General features: G+C 36.9%; 2 long non-coding RNA genes across 3 annotated transcripts; both read right to left on the bottom strand.

Annotated features, from left to right (window-relative positions):
- Positions 1–19616: 19616 nt before the first annotated feature.
- LOC120288596 lies at positions 19617–22304 on the bottom strand. 2 transcript variants are annotated; one of them, XR_005546699.1, is made up of 5 exons: positions 22222–22304; positions 21548–21627; positions 21344–21468; positions 20600–21266; positions 19617–20074 (listed from the first exon to the last, which is right to left on the bottom strand). It is a non-coding gene; the product is annotated as an uncharacterized LOC120288596 (long non-coding RNA). The 2 variants fall into 2 exon arrangements; XR_005546698.1 differs by having other exon boundaries at positions 21344–21627.
- On the bottom strand, positions 22305–24270 carry LOC120288597. The gene is made up of 3 exons (XR_005546700.1): positions 24086–24270; positions 23592–23996; positions 22305–22999 (listed from the first exon to the last, which is right to left on the bottom strand). It is a non-coding gene; the product is annotated as an uncharacterized LOC120288597 (long non-coding RNA).
- Positions 24271–24693: the final 423 nt, after the last annotated feature.

Below are 24693 nucleotides of genomic sequence, written 5' to 3'. Positions count from 1 at the left end.
CCTCGTTGATCGCTGGCGAGGCTGCGAGGGCCCTCACCCACTTTGTGTGGTATCGCCCGTGGTCGGTAGGCTGTGATGTCCTGACCCAAGGCCTTCATGATGAGGGCAAGGTAGCTCTCACCTAGATTTGGCTGTGAAGGCTCGCGAGGGCATCACGACCTCACCGACCTTAGGCAAAGTAGTGTTGTTGGCGACTGCCCATAGCTAGCGTGGGGCTTCATGGCCTCACCAGCGATCGGCAAGGCCCTAACGACCTCGCCTAAGGCCTTCGCAATCAAGGGGGAGGCGACCCTTGCCCAATCTAGGCAAGGGTTTCGTAGCAAGTGAGGGACACTAGTGATTTGCACCAGTCCTAAAGATAAAAGCAAAAAAAAAAAAGTAAAAATTTAAAAAAATTATTAAAAATATTAAAAATTGTCCACATCATGTCGACAAAGCCATGTCGGTCAATCGGTGATGCCATGTCAAATGACCGGTGTTCACATTAAATTTTCTAGCTAAGGGAATCGAACCGACACTCAAGTGAGTGATTTTTTAAATTTGTAGTTTAAGTGGCACCTAAGGTGAGCATGTTGCACTGCCCAAATTGGGAACCGCCCGGACCGGATCGAATCAAACATGCCAATTTGGTCTGGTTCTCAAAGAGATCAATCTAACTCCCAATTCCATAAAAATGAAACCGGTGATTGTTGGTTCGGTTCCAAGTTCCGCGGGGGGTGGTACCGGACTAAATCAAACCCGAGACCAACTTTTTATTTATTAAAAATATATATTTAATTTCTAAAAAATAGCAATAAAACTTAAAACTAGTAACAATTCTTGTATTTTTCTTAATTTTTTTAATTTTTTTTTTTTTTGCTAAGTGATCGATTCTATGAAACTGGACTAGATTGGGCCGAATCGATCTGTTCTGTCTAGTTCCCAACCCTAGGACTGTTCGGTCCAATCCTCAATCCAAAAATTGAGAATCGATCCTCTCAATTCGGTTCCTAGTTCCTAGGTGGAATCGGATTGGACTGGGAATCAATCACCTCTAGTAGCACCGACACGACACACGACATGCGACACGATATGAAAGATACGCTAACACATCGTTTCTAAAAAATAAAAAAGTTTCTACACTTTGGGATATGTTGGGACACATTGTATATTAAATGTATATTTTTATATATACATAATGATTATTCAATCAAATTAATTTGATTCAAATTCACAAATAAATAAATAATAATAAAAGCTAGAATGAATTTACACTAAAAACATTTATCCACCATTTATTAATAACATTAATTCAATTTATCAAATTCAACTCCATTCTAATAATTCATAAAATTTTGAGGAAAGGAAAAAGTAATTCACATTCTAAACTCCCATGTCGACATGTTGGAATAACAAAGAAAAAAAAACTTGGGGGGGAGGTGAATTGTGTATTATGGGAAGTGAGAGTAAGAGAAGAGAAGATTATATATATATATTTATTTCCCAATTAATTATTTTCATTTTTTTTTTTTTACATATATACGTTTTGACCCTAATTTATTGAAAAAATTTTGAATTGATCTTGCATGTTGGAAACTTGCATGTTGGAATTCTAACTTAAGTGTTAGAAAGTATCAAAATAGTTGATTAGGTGTCGGATTTTCTTACACATATTGACCGAGTATTGAAAAGTGTCCGAGAGTGTCCAACACTCCAACACAACACAAAGACTCTTGAAAAGTATTGGTGCTTCCTAATTTTTGGTACTTTGGTGAGAAAAAAATTTGACACTTAAGAGTGTGCATAATAAAATTTATACTTCTCTATTTCTCTGTTTCTCTGTTCCACGGAACATGTTTAGAACAGAAATCTATTTGGTAACGCAATTTGATTTTTCTATTTCTGGAACAGATTTCTATTCCAAAAATATATTTGAAGAAAAAATTAGAAACTAAAATTTTTAACTTCTCAATTTCTGTTCCAAAAATTTTGTCATGCACACCCTAAGAGAGTGTCATACAAAAGTTTTGGCACTCATAGTATTCTTCCTCTCATTTATCGTTGATGTGACAAATTACATTATTGTCCTCACAAAGTTGGGGGAAGTTCACATTTAGTTTTTGTTCTTTCTTTGGTGATAATTTTAGTTGTGCTTTCTCTTTGGTAAAATTTTTGGTTCTTCCATTAGATTCCGTTTTAGTTTTGTCAGAAATTACTATTGACACGTGATGTCTACATGTACAAATTTGTAAATAGAAATTTCACTTTAGTCATCCTATTTCTTAGGCTATTCAAATTTCGTCTACGTAGTTCAATTTTTGCAACAATTGTAGTTCTTATACTATTTGTTGATGAGATCATAAGTAAAATTTTTTGCATTTCCAATCCAAAACAAACTGAGATGCGATACAACCTATTATTCGATACATGATGGGGAATATGTTTAAAAAAGTCCTAAGTTTATTGTACGTTTATTTATTGGGTTATAAATCTTCTAATTTGGCAAACATAGTCCTAAACCTTTTTACTATTCTTTCTAAAGTAGTCAATCCAATCAATTTAGGTCGGAAAAAGTTGACAGTCTAATTAGCAACGGAGCATGGCTGATGGCTAATGTGGACAAAACGATGTTGTTTCACCATGTTTTTACTTGTCCTCACGTACTCAAAGGCCCCAACAACCACAACCGGTAGAGGAAGAAGATGAACTGTAAAATAGGGGCAAAAAAAAAGAAAAGAAAAAAATAATGAAAGTGAAAAAAATTGCATGACACTGGGTGTTAATTGAATAGAGGCATAAGTTAGTCAAACAAGACAATCTGACGATGCTTGGATATTACTACTTTGTTGTTGGCAAGCAGGATCAAAAACAACACAAAAAATTGCAGTTACTGGGTTAGCGGAAGGCCCGAAATAAGTGGAGTTTGATGCACTCTCAAGGTGAGAGAAATACGTCGCCAAAGGGATTAGTTGCGTAACTTGGGAGTTGGACAAGAAGTTGAGTCTCGGCAAAAACAGATTCATATTATGGCTTTGAGATCATAATTTGTGATGAATGTTGGAATAAAAAGAACTTATTTTTGAAAGCTCATTTCAGCTTCGTGGAATTGTCTACAAACCATTTTGAGGAGTGAAATTTAAAAATTTCAACGAGTTAGACTACGTTGTAATGGCTCGTGTTAAAGAAAACCCAATCTTGGTCATACAACGAGATGACACAGAGCGATGGAGGGGCTAATAATGGAGGTGATGTAGAGAGTGAGAAAGATGAAGAAAGAAAAAAGAAGAAAGACAAACAAAAAATAAACAGCAATGTTCTTGGACAAAAGTACCCCTAGCTGTGAATAAAATTAGAAGTTCGGGTCCTTAATTGAGAATAAGTTAGCCACTCCATGTCCTTATTTGAGACAGAGTCCACTTTAGGTCATTTTTTGAGAAAATGGCTCAACTTCAGGTTCTTATTTGAGATTTACCCTATTTTGCAGCCTATATGACATAGCAAACAACGTTTATTTTGGACATGCAACCTATCAAATCTAAGCTTAGAATGTCAAGATTATTTCTTTAGTTCATCACATCTTCATGGATCTGAGTTATCAAGGTCAAATCAAGCAACTAAGCATACTGACTCGAAGAGCTCCGAAAATCATTCGACAAATTTGTTGACACTTAATTTTTAGCCGACACGTCAATAAAAGTAAAAAACTCGAGTTTAGGGCTTTTGATCGAAACGGAATTAGTTTCTCGAACCAAAAGTGTCAATTTTCATTTCTCTTTTTTGGCCCATCATTATTAGGTAATTTCCTAATCATTTTTATGAAAATCCAAAAAATCAAATGGCTAACTTTCAGATTGATCGTGAGTTTTGATCAATCAAAAAGTCAACTAAAGGATTGACTTTTGATCAAACTTTTAACCAAAAAACTAAAAAAATGTAAAAACCCTTGAATCATCATATCTAAGCTTCAAAATCATTTTGGCATCGAAAATCTTGTGAAAATCAATTAAAAACCTCATATTTTGAACTTTTTGGATTTTAGATTCAACATCGCCCAAGAATTAAATAACTTTCATGTGGTTTATATGTTGGTTTGGTTCCTTTTACAACATCTGATCTAGAGGCCATCTTGCATTCTCTCATTTGACCAATTTTGTGATTTGACGAGTTGAGATGAAAATCGCCATTTTTAGCTCTAATAAGGGGTTTAAGTCGATTCTTTATGAATTGTGAGCCAACACTCCCATTCAACTTATTTTTTTTTTTTTTTGAAATAAATCCGAATCTGAGGTCAATTTCAGCGAATTCACATAAGAACTCTCCAAATTGATAGATTTAGCTTACTTAGATTTGAGAAATCCGAGCCAACAAGCTTCAATTGATGCAATTCAATTTGACCCATTATAGACTGAGGTTTAATTTGGTGGATTGAGGTTCAATTTCATCATTAGCCTTCAATTCAATTTTGCCATAAAGGTTTTACCATCACGTTGATGTTAATTTGAATGTAATATGCCACCAGGAACATGGGTAATTGAACCAATTGATATCTCATATATTGATTGAACTCAATTTCTACCAATTTGCATTTTGAGATAGGCAATTATGTAAATTTGCTCATTTTGTCCCCTAATTGAGTAAAGATTCTTTTTAATTGAGTCCCTAGAGGACTAAATTGCACAAAAGAAAGGAATAGGACCGAACGGATCAAGACCGGTTCAGACCAACCCAACTGGTTTCAACGGAAAGTGATCAGTTTGGCCACATTCTGACGAAATCTTGACGACATGTGACCACCATGAGGAGGTGGCCCGTCCGATGGCCAACCTACCCATACCCTTATTTCTCGAATTTACAAAATTCATCTCAATTTTGCGAAATTATGAAAATGCCCATCGATTAAGCTTTAATCGTGCAATCAATCACAACCATTCATTCTTGATGCATCACAACCCTTAAAATGAACATGTGCTCATTTCTTAATTTTGTTAAAGGACTAAGAAAGTTTGTTAAACTAGATCTCACAAGGAAGTATAAAAATATTTTTCCCTAAAAAAATAGGGAGGCCTCATTTACATCTGAAAATTCTCTCCTCTTTCTCTCTCTTCCTTCTCTCTCATTTTCCAGCCCAAACTCTCTCTCTCTCTCTCTCTCTCTCTCTCTCTCTCTCTCTCTCTCTCTCTCTCTCTCTCTCTCTCTCTCGTAATTGTAATCCTAATCCAATTGACCAAATTGAAGCCCAATTAATTTAACTCTAGTCTAGAATGGGCCAAGTTGAATTAGGTCAATCGGATCACATTAGCTCAATTTTGAAACCTTCAAATAGGTCGAATTTATCAAATTGAAATGTTCGCATGTGAATTTAGCAAAGCTGATACCAGATTTGGATTGCTACTAAGAAAGTGATCTTATTGAAAATGTAATTGTTCAACCAAGAAGAATTCGATAAGAGCCCCTAAATTGGAAGATTACCTTGTAGTCATGTAATTGCTCAACCATGAAGAATGATCTTTGCTCAAATGTCATGAAAGGAGTTATCCTAAAAAATAATTAGAAATAAACTGATTTATTTTTTACGGATTTTGATCCTAAATCCATGAATAAATCAAATTTTCTAATTAAAGTAAAAAGAAGATGATTTGAGGGTTTTGAAAAATTTCAATTTTTTTTTTGTGAAAGTGTTTATCAAAAGTCAACATTTTAGTGGTTATTCACTAAAATATCATTTAATGGGTCAAATTGGATAATTTTTGAAAATTTTTAATGCCAAAGTGAAATTAAGACTATTTTAGGACTTTTTATGCAAAAAAGCAAATTTTAACTCAAAGTTGACTTTTGGTCAAAGTGCCAGCTAAAATCAAGTGTAAACATCTTTTTCCTTAAGTAATTGGTTCGATTGCTTGAACAAGATCTATTTTTTGCTTGTACCATAATCATAAACGCTATGGAAGAAGCACTAAGATTTAGTCTTAGTTTCCATTCTACAAAACTGCATCTAACAAAGTAAAATTGTATTTTCACATGCTCCTAAAAGTTATTCAAGTGTGGGATTCACAACTCCAAAATACTCCTAATGAATAAAGGAAACTAACATTCTACTTCTAGTTGATAAATTGATTCCAAATAGTTTGATGCTTAACTTAGTGCTTCACCAAACTTCTCCAAAACAAATTTAAGGCAAAATGGTCAATTGAGGTGAAAATTCTTGTCATAAGATGAAAATTAAAGAGTTTATCTAGAAATTCAAAAAAACAAGCTGTCATACTTCCAAATACCAGCTATAGTTCAAAGACCCATATATATATAGTCAAAATGACCCATAATCCTATAAAATCATCACTCATAAAGAGAATGAATAATGAAGCAATGCTAATAATGGAGACTAAAACCTACATATACAAACTTATTAGAGAAGTCAACGTATTAGAAAGTCACAATAACTTGATAAAAGTAGATCTTCATAGTAGGGTTTTAAGGGCTTGCCATAGAAAATGCAAAGTAAGCAAAATTCGATGCTCCAAAGTTGACGTCATAAAGAACCGATAGGCTGTGTAGCTATAACAAACTACTATACACATAAAGATGATTTACTCAATCTAGGTTAAAAAAAAAAAAAACTTATATTGTAAGATATTAGCTACTTGAGAGAACATATTGGAATGTCCACAAAATGAGATGTTAAACATTGACATCATTTGAGAATATTCTAGATTCAAATCTCAGGCCAACACCAACAATCACAATGAGGCTCGAGCTTAGAACAAATCCCGTCTGCATGATTTAATATTTCTGAAATTAGAATGCTAGCTAGCAACTAGTAAGTGTTAGCTACGACACTTCATGTGTGGAAAAACACATCGCCTTGCTAGTGATCTGGACATGTGTCCATTCTCCATTATGCTTGAAGGGAAGCAAATTTTCAAGAGAAAAATAGGATGAGATATTTGACATTGGCTGATATGTAGAACCATATTAATAAGGGTGGCAGGCATACTATAGTTCACACTTGTACATTTTCAGATCCAAGTTTGTGCATGGCCACATGAAAAAGCCAGCGTATACCGCATGTGAGTATGTGTCCTTGCATGTGGTGATACCTTTCACTTGAGTCATGAATATCTTAAGGAAACATATTTCCCCCAAAATATGGTGCTAGTCTTATCTCATAAAGAATCTTGGAGTACTTGGAGATAATGCGACAAAAGAAGATTAATTAGGTACAAGACTTCTTTTTACTATGTTGAATGTTTGCGCATGTTTTTTTTTTTTTTTCATGCTCGAATATTGCTTATCATTTAGTCTAAGCAAATTTAGATGTTTCTTTCTTCTTCTTCCTTTTTCAAGAATCTCTAATTCACAAGATCAAGATGATTCAAAAAATTATTATTATTCTTCTAAATAACTACCTCTAACACGCTAGATGCAATTGTAGTTGCTTTGTCATAATCTTACTCCCCAAATGCACTTGCACTTGCTAGGATTGCCTATATGTAGAGAAGTGATATCTTAGTCAATGATCACTATTGACATTGCAGGACATTGCACATTATGACAACTATAATGATCAATACAAAGCTAACGGCAAATATTATAAGATAAAGGATGATTCACTGGCACGTACAAGGATGCTCACACAATCTTTGCAACGAATAAGAAAACTTTCAAAGGAACATACTTCCTGAAATTACTAGAATCAAACATTATGAAAATCATGGCCAAGAAGTTCTCATTCAAGTGTTTTAATATTTATGATTGAAGTAATATCCTCTATAGACCTTTTCCTATAAAGATATCAAGAATCTCAAATGGCAACTACTTGTTGATGCAATGGAACATACTTTTTCTGTTGCGTTTTGCTAATAGTTTGGTGGTTAAAACCTACGTAGCACCGACACGTGACACACGGCATGACATGACACGACACGATACGCGACACATCATTTCTCAAAAAGTATAGAATTTCAACACGTTTTGACACGTTAAATATTAAATAAATATTTTTATTTTTAATTAATTTGATTTAAATTCATAAATAAATAATTAATTAAAAAAGAGCCTACAATGAATTTACACTAATAATATTATTAAATTAATTCATTGGAAATTCAAAAGACATATTCATAATTAATATGTATCCATGTTTGGAAATATGTTTTTAATTTTAACAAAAGTTATTGATAAAGCTGATGACTAACAAGAAATTAGAATCAACTTATTTAAATAAATCTATGATTTTTTACAATGATCAAAATTTATTATCATTTAAAATTCAGTACTTTTATTTTTAAATTATTTTTTAATTTTATTTATTTATTTTTTCCGATTAAAAAAGTTTTCCCCCACTCCCAAATTTATTTCAATTTTTCCCTCCCTCCCCCATGAGAGACTATTTCCCCCTCCTAAATTTATTTCAATTTTTTTCCCTACCTTCCCATGTCAGACTATTTCCCCCACCCCAAATTTATTTCACTCTTTTCCCCTCCCCCACCCATGTGACAGGCTGTCATTGACTCACTTCATCCCATTGAGTTTCCAAAACCCTAGCTACCGAAACACTTTTTTCCTTCACCGCACGACCTTGCAACCCCTTCCTCCCTTCACTTTTTCCCCTCGCTGCACGGTCTTCCTCTCGATCCATCTCCATCTCCTCGCCGCATGACCTCCATATGATCCCCTTCCTCTCCTCTTCCTCTCGATCCTTCTCCTCCTCCTCCGCCTCGCCTTCGGCCCTTCCTCACTTGCAGTTGAAGCCTTGTCGCCAATCCCGCAGCATCACTGTGGCCGCCCTCGCCTCAATCTCTATGGCCGCCCTCACCTCAGCCTCTACTCTTTCTCTGGCGCCTCAATCTCTACTCTTTCTCTGGCGGTTTCTCATCGTTGCTCACGGCCTCATCTCTCCTCCCTCGCCCTCGCTTCCATCCGACATGCGTGTCGAGACGAGTCAAAAAAGTTGACTATTTGTCGAAAAACTCAACACACATTGACCGCGTGTCCGAGCATGTCAACGTGTTTGACACGCTCCAACATGTGTCGGACACGACATGGAAGCACGCTTCATAGGTTAAAACAAGCCAACGACAACTTTTTTAAATATGCTATACTAGCACTAAAAATAACTTCAACGCACAAGTTCAATCTAGGATTGGTACCTCTAAAATATTCAATGTCTCCTTTAGTCTTAGATATTATGCTGCACTTTGTCATTTATTTGAGATCTTTTGAATATGCTCAAGTGGATAATGACCATCACAAAGTAAATTGAGAACTAGATATCAAACTAAAATGTACATAAGAGGGAAAACAAAAAAGAATTTTCAAATGTGAAACAACATTTTTCAAAAAAGTGAACTACACTTCTGAGAAATCTCATTTTTGTTGTTTAAGAAGCTAATTGTCCCATTTACATTGCTTTGCTTCACTTAAAAATCTAGTGAATGTTACCTACTAAGGAAGTGCTCATTGTTTCAAGAAAGCATTCAAGGAAGCAATTTTACTTGTCCAGCAACAACCAAACCACCAACAATAGGTGATGATGTTGTTCAAACTTGTAAACATATATGAAACACGGCCAAAGGTGTTGAACCCAATCGTACAACCAATAAGGCAGCAAGGGTAGAACGGATGTGAAAGCTATCACCATTGTTAACATAAGAAGTCTTGTGAATAAATATAAGCGTTCATATTCTCAAATTTCATAAAAGAATAATTTGCAAAACACGAAAGATAATCAAATTTGTCCTTCTGGCGTCTTTTTCTGTATTAAACAGTGAGCAAATAAATTATTAGCATTCATATTTTTTGCTCATAGTTTTATAGTCATTTGTTCCTCTATGTTACAATACATAAAGTCAACACAAAGACAAATTTGATTGTCTTTCCTCTTTGTATTGCAAAAAACTCTTCTCTAAAATTTAAGAATATTATTAATTCTAAATGAATACTTGTGTTTGTTCATAAGACTTCAAAACCTTATATTGATATGCAAATGACATGATAACTCTAACATCCTATTCTTTTTAGAAACAATGAGCATTTCCTCAATGTGTGACACCGTGAAGGATAATTGTTTTCTAATAATCAAAATGAAAAGGGTTACAATATATATATATATATATATGTGTGTGTGTGTGTGTGTGTGTGTGTGTGTGTGTGTGTGTGTGTGTGTGTGTGTGTGTGTGTGGGCGCGCACGCTAACCCTACTCATAACTAAGGTTCAAAACCTTTAGCTAAATTTATGATATGCTTGTTTGCGACCTTCGACTTTGTGTTTGAAGAATGACATCATCAACTTTTTGACAATCATGGTTTGTGCTTAGTTCACTAAGACTGGATTAGATGCAAATGAATGCTTGATTATCACAATACGACATTGATGGATTTGACTTATTCCAATCTCGAGAAATTCAACCATAGTAATTCATTTCACATGTGCCATAGCACACCGTGAAGGATAATTTTCTTGTTTTCCATGCAACTAAATTACCGTCTTCTCCTATCCACGGGACATCTAGCCCAGTCGGCATCAAAAAGCCTGCAGTGTTTAGATGGCCATAATTCTTGAACCATAGTCCTTTACCTAGCGCTCCCTTCAAATATTTGACAATCCGAAGTACAGCATCCCAATGAGTGGTACGAGGAGAACTCATGAACTGACTTACTACACTAACCGCGAGGCATATATCGGGTCTTGTAATAGTAAGATAGTTTAACTTACCAACTAATCTTCGATACTTTGCTAGATCATGTAGTAATTCTCCATGTTCTGCATCAAGTTTAATATTGGGATCCATAGGGGTATCGAGTGGCTTTACTCCAAGAAATCCAACCTCGCCAAGGATGTCCAGTGCATACTTTCGTTGTGATAAATTGATACCAGCATGAGAATATGATACTTCAATACCAAGAAAGTATCGAAGACGTCCCAGATATTTAGTACTGAATTCTTTATGTAGAAATTGCTTAAGTTTTTTAATATCACCTGAATCACTGCTAGTAATGATGATATCATCCACATATACAACTAGAATGATACAATTAGTCGAAGACACAGAGTTGAAAATTGAATGATCTACCTAACACCATTTTAATCCAAATTTGATAACTGCATCACTAAATCTACCAAACCAAGCACGAAGAGATTGTTTAAGTCCATACAAAGTTTTGTGTAAACGACATACCACATTCTCCCCCTAAGCAACAAACCAGGTGGTTGCTCCATGTAGACCTCTTAAGCCAAATCACCATGTAAAAAGGCATTGTTGACATCCAATTGATGAAGAATCCAGCCAAATTGCACAGCCAATGAAATGAAGACACGAACAGAGGGAATTTTGGCCACGGGAGAGAAGGTGTCATTATAGTTGACACCATAAGTCTGAGTATATCCCTTCGCAACTAATCGTGCCTTCAATCGATCAAGAATACCATTAGGGTGAGCTTTAACAATAAAAACCCAACGACAACCAACAGGTTGCTTATCAGTAGGTAAGGAAGTAAGATACCAAGTTTTATTCTGAATTAGTGCCTGCATTTCATCTTCCATGGCACGATGCCAACTCGGATGAGCAAGAGCTTCAGCAACACTGCTAGGCACAAAAATAAAAGACAACGACAAGGCAAATGCAGAGAAGGTAGGAGATAAGCGATCATAGGACAAAAAATTTGAAATAGGATGATGCGTACTAACACATATCAGAAAGAACAGAATAACGATCAACATGACGACCAACACAAGAACATGTACCTTTTCGAGAAGCAATGGGCGGATCAGGATTAGAAGCTGGAACTGCAATTGATGGGGGAACAGATGAATCAGGTGCTAATGAAGGTTGTACTGTGATAGTTGGAATTGTACGTTGTCGATGATAGGTACGGTTAGCAAATTGAAATTTTCTAGAGGTAGCTAGAGAGATGGAAGGCAGTGGAAGCATTGGTAGTACACAATCATCACTATCACCAGGTGTCTGTGGAACATTCTGAGAGGAAAAATATGATTGATCTTCCAAGAATGTCACATCTGTAGACACGAACATATGACAACGAGTAGGATTGTAACATTTGTATGCCTTTTGAGTTCGAGAGTATCCCACAAAGACACATTTTTCAGCACAAGGATCTAGTTTATCAAGACTTGGAGTAAGACTATGTGCAGAACAAACACACCTAAAGACTCAAAGAGGTAAGGAAAAGAGAGGACGATTTGGATGTAAAATTGAGAATGGTTTCTTCCATTGAAGAGCAGAAGTTGGAAACCTATTAATTAAATAACATGCCGTAAGAACAGCATGGCCCCAAAAATGTTTAGGTAGATGCATATGAAACATGAGGCAGCGGGCGACATCAAGAAGCTGGCGATTTTTACATTCAGCAACGCCGTTTTGTTGTGGAGTGTATGAGCAGGACGTCGGATGAATAATACCATGAGATTGGATACTTCTTTGAAACTCAGCCTAATCCAATCAATACTCCATAGATCTTCATGCGCACGGATAGGGCCTCGATTCTCTTCACATGAGCAACGCGAGGTGGTGAGATTTGAGAGCCTCCGATTCGTGGCAACGTTACTCTTCGACAGCATTCGGCACAATTTGCGATGATGGGGAATCAAGCAGCAACCACAAGGCTGATCGATGCGTTCCCAAGGCAGGACTCGAACAATGATAGTTGGGGTCATTGATCAACATCATAAGTTGCCGGCTGAAGGCACAACCTTTTCTAGTGACGGAATAGTGGTCTTTAGTAATTTGGCTGCTAGGGTTTTTCTTTTTATTTTTTTAAAGTGCAGATCTAATACCATGTGAAAATGAAATGTGTGTGTGTGTGTGTGTCTTTTTTGGCGACGAAACAGTGGTCTCTAATAATTTGGTGTGTGTGTGTGTGTGTGTGTGAATCTTTAAGTAAAGCAAAGCAATGCATTGAAATTCTTGATATCTTTGATAAGAAAATGTCATCATATAGAAGAAACTATTTCAATCTTAAATAATAGGACACTCAAATAAGAAATTCTTAACCATGATTTTCATGATGTTTGATTGTAGTAACTAAATGAAGTATGTTCCTTTGAAAGGTTTTCTTTCATTGCAAAAACTGTGCTATAGCCTCTAATTATACCATCATCTTTATCTTATAACATCAGCTCTGTATCAATCATTATAGAAGTTCTTAATCTTATAATGTGCAATGTCCTGTAATGTCAATATTAACCAAGATATGCCTTCTCTACAAATAGGCAATCCAACTAGATGCAAAGCAACTCAACCACTAAGGTATTAAAGTAATTATTTTGAGGAATGGTTATGACTTGCCATCCAATCTTGTCAATTGGAGATTCCTGAGAGCAAAGAGAAAAAATGAAACATCTAGAATTACTTAAACTAAATGATAGGTAGTATTCGAGCATGAATACAAAAAAAGAAAACAAACAAACAAATATTCAACATAGTAGAAAGAAGCACGATACCCATTTAATCTTTTTTTGTCGCATCATCTCCAAATACACCACATGAGACATGAGACACAGTGGTCCAATACTCCAAGATTTTTTTTGAGATAAAACTAGCATTATGATTTGGGGGAAACATGTTTCCCCATTCATTTGGCTAGACTCACACAAAAGAAATCACATGCAAGTATACTCACATATGGTTTTGGCTAGACTCACACAAAAGAAATCACATGCAAGTATACTCACATATGGTGCCCGCCTTCTTTTGCATGTGGTCATACATGCATATACACACATTTGGATCCAAAAAAGTACACGTGTGAATTATAGTGTGAATGTCACCCTCTTAATATGGTTTCAAATATAAGCCAACAACAAATATATCATCCAATTTTTCTCTTGAAAATTTACTTCTCTTCAAGCATGGTGGATTGTGGAGAGTGAACACATATGTCCATATCACTAGGAGGTGCTTTTCACCCATGTAGTGTGGCATCCTAAAATTTTATGACAACCCCTGGATATACCATGAACTATGAATAAGTGATGGAAGCGCCATCGGACTATGTTATGGTCATAAGACTAATAAATTACAATAGATTAAGGCCAAGCATTTTAATGGACAATTATTTGGTTGGAAATATATCCTATGTCCATGAGTGATTAAGGATTTGTATTAAAGGATAAATTGATAAGGAAATTTTTTTATTCTTGGCCATGTACTTTATAAGTTGAATTTTTATTGATTTATGTTTCAAAGTTTTATGGCCATATTAAAGTGTAATTAGACATTTATATAAGTAGGGATTAAATAGGAAAAAATTGGAGAAGGAGTGGGCTGATTTTCTTAAGGCCAAACCAGCCCAAAAACCAACCCACAGCCCCACCGAATCCCCCACCGTTTCTCCCTATTTGGTCGGCCAAAAAGCTGGCCCAAATCCGGCCCAAAGAAAGCCCATAAGCTTGCATGGAGAATGACAAGTGGCGAGAGGGACTCTACAAGTGTCCTTCCCATGGAGACAAGTGTCCTTCCATGCAAAATTGATCAAAGGCAAGTAATTAAACAACCAAAAAAAAAAAAAGGGGGAGGGGGCGGATTGAGCAAGGCACCGAGAGAGAGAGAGAGAGAGTCGCACGAGAGAGAGGGAAACCGAGCAAGCATGCGAGAGAGGAAGGGAAGAAGAAGACCTGTTGCCGCCATGCGTGCACCTAGCTGCCGCCGTCGAGTCCACCCTGCCCCGCTGTGTGCTTGCTGTGATTTTATTTGGGTTAGAGGCAAGTAGAGTCCATTGATCTACATTTTTCTTGCTGTGATTGTATGTGATGTATGGTGAATTTCACAGGTGGTAGAGATAAGAATTTTCGAAGTTATTAGAGTAGTGCCTTAATCTAGTAATCTGTCTTCTGGAAAAACAGTCCAACCTTTGGTGATTTTGTGAGCTGCATGCAATTTTCTAGTTGGAATCTCACTTTGACTTCTTGATGAAAGTTGTAAAAGACTTTTTGAAAATTAACATACTAAAATTTGAGATAAAACTAACAAGTATTGGATGGTGAAACCATTTTTCTTCAAGAATACTAGATCTGGAAACTGTTATGTTGATCTATTGTGATTCTGTGAATTTTGTGAAATTATTCAGTCTGAATTTGATCTTGTGTCCTTGATAAGAGTTGTAGATGATATCTTGAGGAGAAACATACTGAAATTTGAGAATAAACGGACCAGTATTAATTGGGGAAATGATTTTCTTTGAAATGGATTAAATCTAGAGATTTAGCCAAGGGTTAGGATGAGTTGTAATAATCACATCTTGTAATCCAAAAATAATTATACTTCTATTTATTCATGAGACTTTTACCTCTAGGTCTCAGCTATAACATATTAAAATATCAGAATTTTTGGAGTTCATTTAAGGGCTTAATCGAAATTATTTCCGGAACTGTGCAAAAGTGGTGCTGGAATTTCTTTTTGCGGTGATGTATGGACATATGTGATTGATGTGGAACTTTCTTGATATGGTGTTCTTCATGAAATCTATTTCTTTAGGTCTTTTTTACATCATGATAAATTTTCAGAATTTATTGAGGTCGTTTACAAATTTTTCAAGAATTTTTATTAAGGAAGTGCATTCTGCTTTACCCGAAAATTGTTCTATTTTCAAAAACAAAAGGATTGCTTTATGAGATATGATATCTTGGGTTATTATTTGTACTGCATATCATGTGACATCAAAAAGGCTGGTTTAAACCTCTGATATTGTTGCATCAAATGTTAAATTGAAATGAGATATATATGAGAATATGCATTGTGATGTGGATGATACTGTCGGAGATGTGAGCCGATGATGCTCCGGGAGTGTCGGGATGCCCAGTGGTATATTGGTACATAATTCCAGGGGAGGCCTGGTGGTATGTTGGAACGTAATTCCGGAGGGTCGGGGTAACCATTTTCCTGGCAAGCCCCGGAGGTTTCCTCGGGAGTTTCGAGATGCCCGGTGGTATATCGGTACATAATTTCAGGGGATGCCTGGTGGTATGTCGGTATGTAATTCCAGAAGGCAGGGGTAACTATTTTCATGGCGAGCCCCCGATGATTCCTCGTGATGCCAGGTGGGATGCGAGATGCCCGGAGTGTGTGTGCCGGATGCCTGAGGTGTGTGCAAGAGGTTCCTCGCGATGCCAAGCTGGTGCGAGCAATATATGAGGAATGCAAACACTGGTCCTTGGGAGAAAAATGAGATCCTTTTGAATATCAAAATGGGAATGGAATGTGTGTGCATATGGCATGGGATATAATTGCCTATGAAATTAAGTTGATACTCTTTACCAAAAAAGAAAAATAAAAATAAGTTGATACTATATGGCATTGAGAATGCAATTATGAAGACTATATGGGTGATATGGATCATGCGCATGTGTGTGCATATGGCATGAGATATAAATGCCTATGAAATTGAGTTGATACTATATGGCATTGAGAATGTGATCATGAAGGCATTGAATGCATCTCATGGAGATATAAGCATGATTTCATGGATGATATGTGCATTTCACATGAAATTGTGGTTGTCTTACTTGTTGTATTGTGTAGTTTGATGGATCTTTACTTCTGAGTGGTTGTACTTACCCCGTTTGGGGACTAACATTTCGGACTAAATAAGATACCTTTATTGCCACTACCACCGGTAGATGGATCGAGTGGTTGGATATGACCGTGAGGAGGAAGATAGCAAAGGAATGAACTTTTGGATGCCGACACTGATCGATGGACTTTAAGTATACGACTGTTGGAGGAGATGCCGATCATCTTTTAAAGTATAACCGAGTATAGAAGACTACGGCATTTTGATGTACCGATGAATGATGTCCATCTAGTTTAAGTAAATAAAAGTGTTCAGTTTTTACCTATAAATATTTAGTGGGTGTGCATCGTTTTTGAATATAGGGAAGGGAGTTGATGGATGTGCTTCCGCCATATACATTGCACAGGGACTGATCTAAAAGATGTAAATCCCTAGGATTTATGAATTAAAATGAAATTCCTTGGTATCATAGTATTATATTATCTGGTTAAGTGAAAGGTAAGCAAACTGTGGTGACCCTAACGGTTCGGGGGCTGTCGAGGGATGCCACATGTAGTGCCACCGCTACCACTTTCTAGTTGCTAGCTAGGCATTCTAATTCCAAAACTACCACTTGCTAGTTGCAGCTACCATTTTGCTCGTAGTGTAATCATAAACCCCATGGAAAATGTCCCATTATGCAAAACCACATAAAATAAACCAAAATGGTACTTTCACGTGCACATGAACATTATCCAAGTAGGGGGATTCACAACTCCAAAATACTCATAAATATTGGAAACTAACATTCTATTTTGAATTGATAATTTGATTTCAAATAGTATAAAGTGCTTAACTTAGTGCTTCATCAAAGTTTCCATAACAAATATAAGGCATAATGGTAAATTGAGTGGAAATTCTTATCATAAGATGAAAATGGAGGGCTCGAAAAATTTCAAAAAGCAAGCAATCATACCTTGAAATACCAACTATAATTCGAAGACTTATATATATAGTTAGAGTGACCCATATTCCAATAAAACCGTACTCTTAGAGAAAAGGAATAACAAAGTAATGCTAATAATGGAGACCAAAAACTAGATACGGAAACCTATTAGAGAAGAGTTGGTATATTTGGAAGTCACGAGAATTGGATAAACGAAGGTCTTGATAGCAGAGATTTATGGGCTTGCAAAATAGGCAAAATCTGATGTATTGATATTGACGCTATCAAAGACAAGCCAAGGAATTGATGGGTTGTGTAGTTGCGGCAAAGTATCATGCACATAAAGAGCATTTCCTCTCTAAATTGCCCCATTGTTTCCGACAAATAGTTTCCGAACAAACAATTTGTTGAAAACAATGGGACAATTCAGAGAGGTTATGTTTTTTATGTGCATAACAGTTTGTTGCAACTACACAACTCGTTAATGCCTTGGCTTGTCTTTGACGGCCTTAATATTGGAGCATTGGATTTTTGCCTATTTGGCACATTCACCTATTTGGCATTTTCCATGCATGGCAAACCCATAAATCTTTACTACCAAGACCTACTTTTATCCAGTTCTCGTGATTTCCAAATATGTTAACTCTTTGCTAATAAGTTTCTATATCCAGGTTTTGGTCTCCATTATTAGCATTTCTTTGTTATTCCTTCTTTCTGAGAGTGACATTTTATTAGAATATGGGTCACTCTAAATATGAGTTTCTGAACTATAGGTAGTATTTCAAGGTATGACTGCCCGCTTTTTAAAATTTTTCCTAAAGAATCCTTTCATTTTCATCTCATGATAAGAATTTCAACCTTGATTGACCATCCTACTTAATATTTGTTATGGAGAACTTTGAAGAAACACTAAGTTAGACACCCTACTATTTGGAATCAATTTATCAATTGAAAATAGAGTGTTAATTTCTAGTATTCATGAGTATTTTGAAGTTGTGAATCCCTTGCTTGGATATTGTTCACGAGCATGTGAAAGTATCATTTTGCTTTATTTGATGTGGTTTTGCATAATGGGAACTAGGACTAGGCCTTGGCACTTTCTTAGGGAAAGACATCTTCTATAGGGTTTATGATTTCACTACAAGCAAAAGATAGATCGTGTGTTCAAACAATCGAACAAAATACTAGAGGAAAAAAAAAAGGCATCAATAGAAATACTAAAATACATGTCAAATTTCATCTTACAAGGTGATCTACCAAGTTGAAAAATTGCTTGTTTTGACCAAAAATGATGATACAATTAGTCATACTGCTCTTATGAACAACAATAGAATGCTGTCTTCTCGACTTGTCGAGTGTCAAGTGGGCTATTCCACAATCAAGGATCTATCAGCCCATAACAAACGGTATTAGGGCATAATCCCTCCAATAGATATGGTAATTTAAGGAATTCTTGTAGTCTACCTGATCCTATAAGGGCGGAGAGTGAATTGCCAAAGAAAAAGGGGCTAGGACAGAGTACAAGTCTTGACTTGCTTCTTGAAAGACAATGGGACTTCAGGAAGAAACTGAATTGCTCATTGAATAGAAGAAAAGGTTCTCGGATCAATCGGCGAATCTTAAGATGGGTTTGCTACCACATTTTGAACAAGGGGAGAAACCTTCATTGGTCTGCTAAGATCAAGAGATGCTTAGTAGAAGAAAGAGGGTCCTAAAAAAAGTGCAGTTGGCTCAAAATGCCACACTTATCAAGGAGAGCATGAGTGACCAAAGATACCCGAGCAGCTTTGCGAAAGACAGTAATGGAGTGTAGTGGCTTGTTTGTTGGGTGAGTGTCCACCATTCATGTAAGACTCAATCGAGCAGCGTTTATGGTACTCAAGCGACACAAGGAAGTGACTAAACAGCCTGCAACAATGGTGTTGTGGAACTAAATAGGGGAGAATGTCACAGACCGAATTCTCCCATACTCATGTACTCTTTGAGAGTGGAGCTTTGTGGCATCAAGGTGAAGAGCAAGTGATGTAGAAGGGATGATACAATTGGTTCATGGGAGTGTCGTTTAGGACGTTTGTGCTAAGATTCTAAGATTGAACAATTATAACTCTAGAAACTCCGAGACGAGATTGGCCTCCTATGCACAAATTGGTCAAAAGCTTATGCTACTCTCCAGTTGTCGTGCCTAAAATGTTTCACGCATCTTGCTCAAGGGTTTGAATGCTCGAGCAAAGCTGGTCGTAGTGTGGCATAATACAAGGATGCTATTCATCGTACTGTTCTTAGGAACAGTTATAGAATGAAGGCTAGCTTGACGTCTTCTTGACTTGATAGACACCGCATGGCTTATTATGTGGTCAAGGATCTGCTAGCCCATGACTCATGTATCTTTTTCTCTTAAACAACAAACACTCTAATGGAATAAATATTAGAATAAGCTCACATACCTCACTTCCCAGTCTGTTTCATCCTCATAACCCCAACTGATGACTTGAATAGCCTCTTTAAGAAGGGTTTCTGGAGTTGTAGATTGAGGAACGCCACCATTCTCCATAAATTTACAGGCCACAAAGACAGTAGACTGACCAAACCTCTTCTCCAGGCTCATTTGCGACACAAGCAATGACTTTTCATCATAAAATCCAGCTCCTGTGAATATGAAAATAAAAAGTAAGCCAGAGAGGTTCTAATATAAATGTTAAAGCTCCTTACAGCATTATAAGTTTCGAGCAGAAGATCAACACTATCACCTGAAATTAACTGTTCGATATTTAATAGCTCTTACACACAGGGGCAGCATTAAAATGGATAGTGAGCAGGATTGCCAACATGAACTATTAAAGCACACTAGCAAGGTCTCGATGAAATAAGTGATTGATGAAGCTAGGTAAAATCCAAGAAAAGAAAACATTAAGAAAAACCTAAGAAACTACATTACTGAAAGAATATAGAAATTGCGTCATCATAAGAATGCCGAGTCATCAGGGACAAAAGTCGTCCTCAGGCAAGAGTGTCAAAACCTCAAGGACCACAATAAAATGAAGCTACATTCCAGATCTCAAGGCCTCACTAACTTGTATACCACTCTCTGCTCTTGACCAGTCAATTGTTATGGAGGTTGCAAGGAAGTTTCCAGCCAAATTTAAATGATCCAAGAAATAGCTAGATCTGTACCTTCCACTCCCTCTTCTATATCTTGCAGGCTGAAGATAGGCACAGTTGGAACTACATGTTTGCCACTTATTGTCAGAGTTTACTTCATCTTGCTTTCTTTCGTGATCCACCACAGAGAGAAGACAGGAATCCTCACTTTCTATGCTTTGGCTTGTGAGGAGCTTCATAACCATATAAGGAAGAGCTTCAAACCATATAAGGCTGTTCCATTGAACATACGCCCAGTTCCAACATAAACAGGACCTTGGATGCCATTTAAACCTCTTAAGCTTGTCCAGATCATAAGATAGAATGTCCATCTAATGAATATGCAAGGAAGCTGAAGAGTGTTTTAATCTTAGTCCACAACAAAAGAACTTGCTTTGATGGAGGATGTGATTCTGATGTCAGTGCAAGTAGCAATCTTGGACATAACATAATAAAATGTATTTTAATGAAGAGACAAAAAGCTTAAACCAAAGAACACAATATCGCGATTGGTGCATCTGTCATTTCTGTCAACACCGTCACATCTCTTTGGAAATTGAACGTGACACACATGTTTCCTAAGGTTATGATCCATCAAGAAATACATGGCTTCTCTCAATGCCTTACTGTTGCTTATGTAGTGATCACAATCAAGATTCAACAAGAAAGGTCCATTAGTGAGGACAGCTGAGACTCTCACCTGAATATAAAATAAGACAAAAGGTAAGGAAAGCATGAAAGCATCGACATCCATAATTAACAGACATTTCTACTCACAAGAGCATTCATGTCACCAGCTTTCTTGTGATGTTGGAAGCCCAGACGTTTTTCACAAGAAACATAGATCAAACGTGGCAACTCATTACCTTTCGCCTCAAGACCTTCACTTTGCCTAAGAAAACCTGACAGCAGGCGAGTAATGCAAATGTTATAGTAAGAAAAAAAATCGCTGCTTCCAGGATCCAGGAACCACAGTTTTACCCTTATCATAACTGAGTCAAGAGAACTTGGATGTGGAGTCATGGCCTTTAAAACGCAGCACAACAGGAAACAAGAGAAATCTGCCACAGACAATGATATTCATGAGAAGAGAACTTTATAAAATCGAATCATAAGATCTTAAGATATGAAAACTTTATATAATAACCTGGAGTTTTTATAAGTTTCATACTGATTTATCATGAGAGCTCCACTCCATCAAATTTAGTAATAGAAGTTAAATGATACTATTATCCAATTGACAACATCACCAATGTCGCATTGTACCCAAAAAAAAAAAAGGATTATCCAGAAAACATAAAGTATTCCAAGTAGCATTTCAGCTCTTGTGATTTCCTGATGTATACTTGCATTATCGAAGAGAAAAAAGGTTAAGAAACTAATTCATTGTGTTACATTAGGAAGGCAAATTCATGGAGTGGATATAATCACAAACTTTAAGTCAGTCGATCGTAATCATCATTATTGTAACTTTCTGATAACTATCAGTAAATCAGATACTATATTTCAAATTGATTGAGAAGAGAATGCAAAAACTTGAAACAGAAAAGAAAAAAAGAAACAGGGCCTATCAAGAAATAACTTCCCATACAAAAAAAGTTTTAAAGCTTTCACTTTTTGTTGCTGAAGTAATTCGGGTGGAGGAGAGGACTTACGACGAAGATTTATGTTATGCTTGGTGGCATATGAGGCTCAGTGGCAGCACCATTGAACTCTGAGAGAGAGAGAGAGAGAGAGAGAGAGAGAGATTGCTGTGTTGCTACCTCATAGTTTAACTACAAATTAACCTGAATCAATCTGGGGTGGGTACGATTTTATGAGCTCAATCGCAATATCAGATACATTCCAAAAATTATAAATTGACCTGAATCATTCTGGGGCAGTCCCTCGTATTTTTTCCAGGCCATGGAGTCCCATCTTCCATTATCCATCCTTTTTCGGGAACCTTCTGTGCCTTGGCAACAAGTCCACTTATGAGGACTTCAAATTCTAATACTTTCTCTGCTATACATGAAAATGCAAACATGCCACAGCGATGCAATGTACAAAGGGATTGCAAAACACTATCAAGAATCTGATCTAAACTCATGCCTTCATAGCTTTGTGATCCCTGACAAATGAAGGATGACCTTTGTCCTTCAAGTAGTCAATTTTCGGAGCGAAGCACCATTCAGGGGCTCAAGGCTCAAGGCTTTATGCTATGCTTCTTACAAAAGGAACCCATTTCCTTGCGAACTCTGATGTTCCAGAAGGGACCTTGAAAGTTAATATAGCAGCTCCATCGTTGGATACATAGCATGAGACCTTGTCAACTGGGTAGTCAACTGCAAGAACGAAGAATGCTGTATTTGCTGTCACTAGAGGATGTTCTTTAGTGGGTCGACAGTGCCAACAACAGCAGCAACTTTGATGGTTCTCCTTCTCTGTCAATGCCTATATCCATGTAAAGTTTCACAAAAAATTATGATCACACAAAACAAGTTGGCAATAAGAAAAACCTAAGTTACCAGATTCATGAAGTAGTGATACTACTAATTGCTAGTCTGTCGAGATACGTTTAATGGTTTACCGGAAACCACTTTGGGAACTGATCCAATATCGAAGAAATTGCAAAGCAAACCTCACATATCACAGATATTAACCACAGAGCATAGGCCTTGGTCACAGGATTTGTTATTCGGTTGCCTGGCTTTGTCATTCCCACAGAATAAGAAATATATTTATGCGAAATGCAGCCAAGGACTGAACACGACTAGCAGATAGAACGATTTATTAAAATGTAGTGACAGTTACATTATTACACCGGTACTTAAAGATACTAATGGAGAGCATGCGTCAGGAAAATTTTTGAGAATTTCTAGCAATTCAATATATGTTGACAGCTTTTTTGGTTGAAAACAGAGAACCACATAATTAAGAAACATCAACAAAGGAAAAGTTAGTGAAAATGGTCAGCGTCGCTTTCGACTGTAGGAAATACTAAGCAAAAAAAAAAAAGACTAAGCTCAATATGGTAAAGACTCACAGTAAAGAGTCATCCACAAGCGCATCGGTGCTGACATTGACATCACCACCTCCTCTTTCAGAAGTAGCCTGGGCAGTGCTCATTGGAGGTACATTCTTCTCTAGCCTCATTTTCCAGCCATCAACCCCTTCCTTCCAGGCAACATTGTTCAGTCCAAATGAATCAAATTCCCTCAATGGGTCACCCTATTGTTAGCTGCATTGCCAGTACCACATAACCAATATGCGCCATACCTAGGGTTTACAAGCATGTAGAGACAAGGATGTTTGTGAACAACAAGAGCGAAGTACGCGATTGATTAGCATCGGCTACAGAAGGTAGAGAATGGATGCGCTTCCCAGCACCAACATCAGGAGATGCCACGGAATGGCGTTCAGGTGAAGCAGCAGATAACTCCCCAGAAACCTGAAGCGTTGTAAACAATGCAAAGACATGTTTAATTCTAAAACAATGGCAACGTGAAAACCAGCACCCCCTAAGCTCAAATAATGTACCTCTTGGCCACTTGTAAGTCGAGGAATACGGTTGTGAGAACCTCCATATCAAAGTTTGGGGCACTTGCATCCTCCTTCTCTCCATACCACGTGTGCTGACCTGAGATGTGTTCTTCGGTCTTCCGGTTTGGATTTTGATTTTCTAAGTAATCAAAATCTCTCCCAAAATCATCAGTCGGCATCTTCTTCTTGGTCACCAAGAATAGCAGGACTTCCTGGAAAGAACAACTACAGCATAAAAGGAACCGCAGAGACTAATGGAGTTGCGAGAAAACTAATAGCATTACACAAATCACGAACAACTTCAATTCGATTGGTGGGCTCTCTCCATGGATCGTGATTCTCCTATTCAAAAAAAAAAAAAAAAATCCCGAAACGGATGACTCCTTTGCAGAAAAATCTCACGTGAGCATGAAGGTCTCGAAAATCAAATTAATTCAGTGATTGCAAGTTCGTCCCGAAAGTTTGAGATCGAAGTACATGCAGATGGTGCAATTTAATCAGAAAACTAACTGCAGATCAATATTCCACGTCAAGCTTTGAAAGAACGCCATGGCTGTCCAGTTGCTTAGAATGGCCTTATGCCCCTGATCCAATCCAGTAATGAC

This window comes from Eucalyptus grandis, chromosome 9, assembly GCF_016545825.1.
Source record: "Eucalyptus grandis isolate ANBG69807.140 chromosome 9, ASM1654582v1, whole genome shotgun sequence".
Classification (NCBI taxonomy): Eukaryota; Viridiplantae; Streptophyta; class Magnoliopsida; order Myrtales; family Myrtaceae; genus Eucalyptus; species Eucalyptus grandis.
The sequence above is the reverse complement of the archived record's forward strand: the minus strand, read 5'-3'. Positions and strand labels throughout refer to the sequence as shown.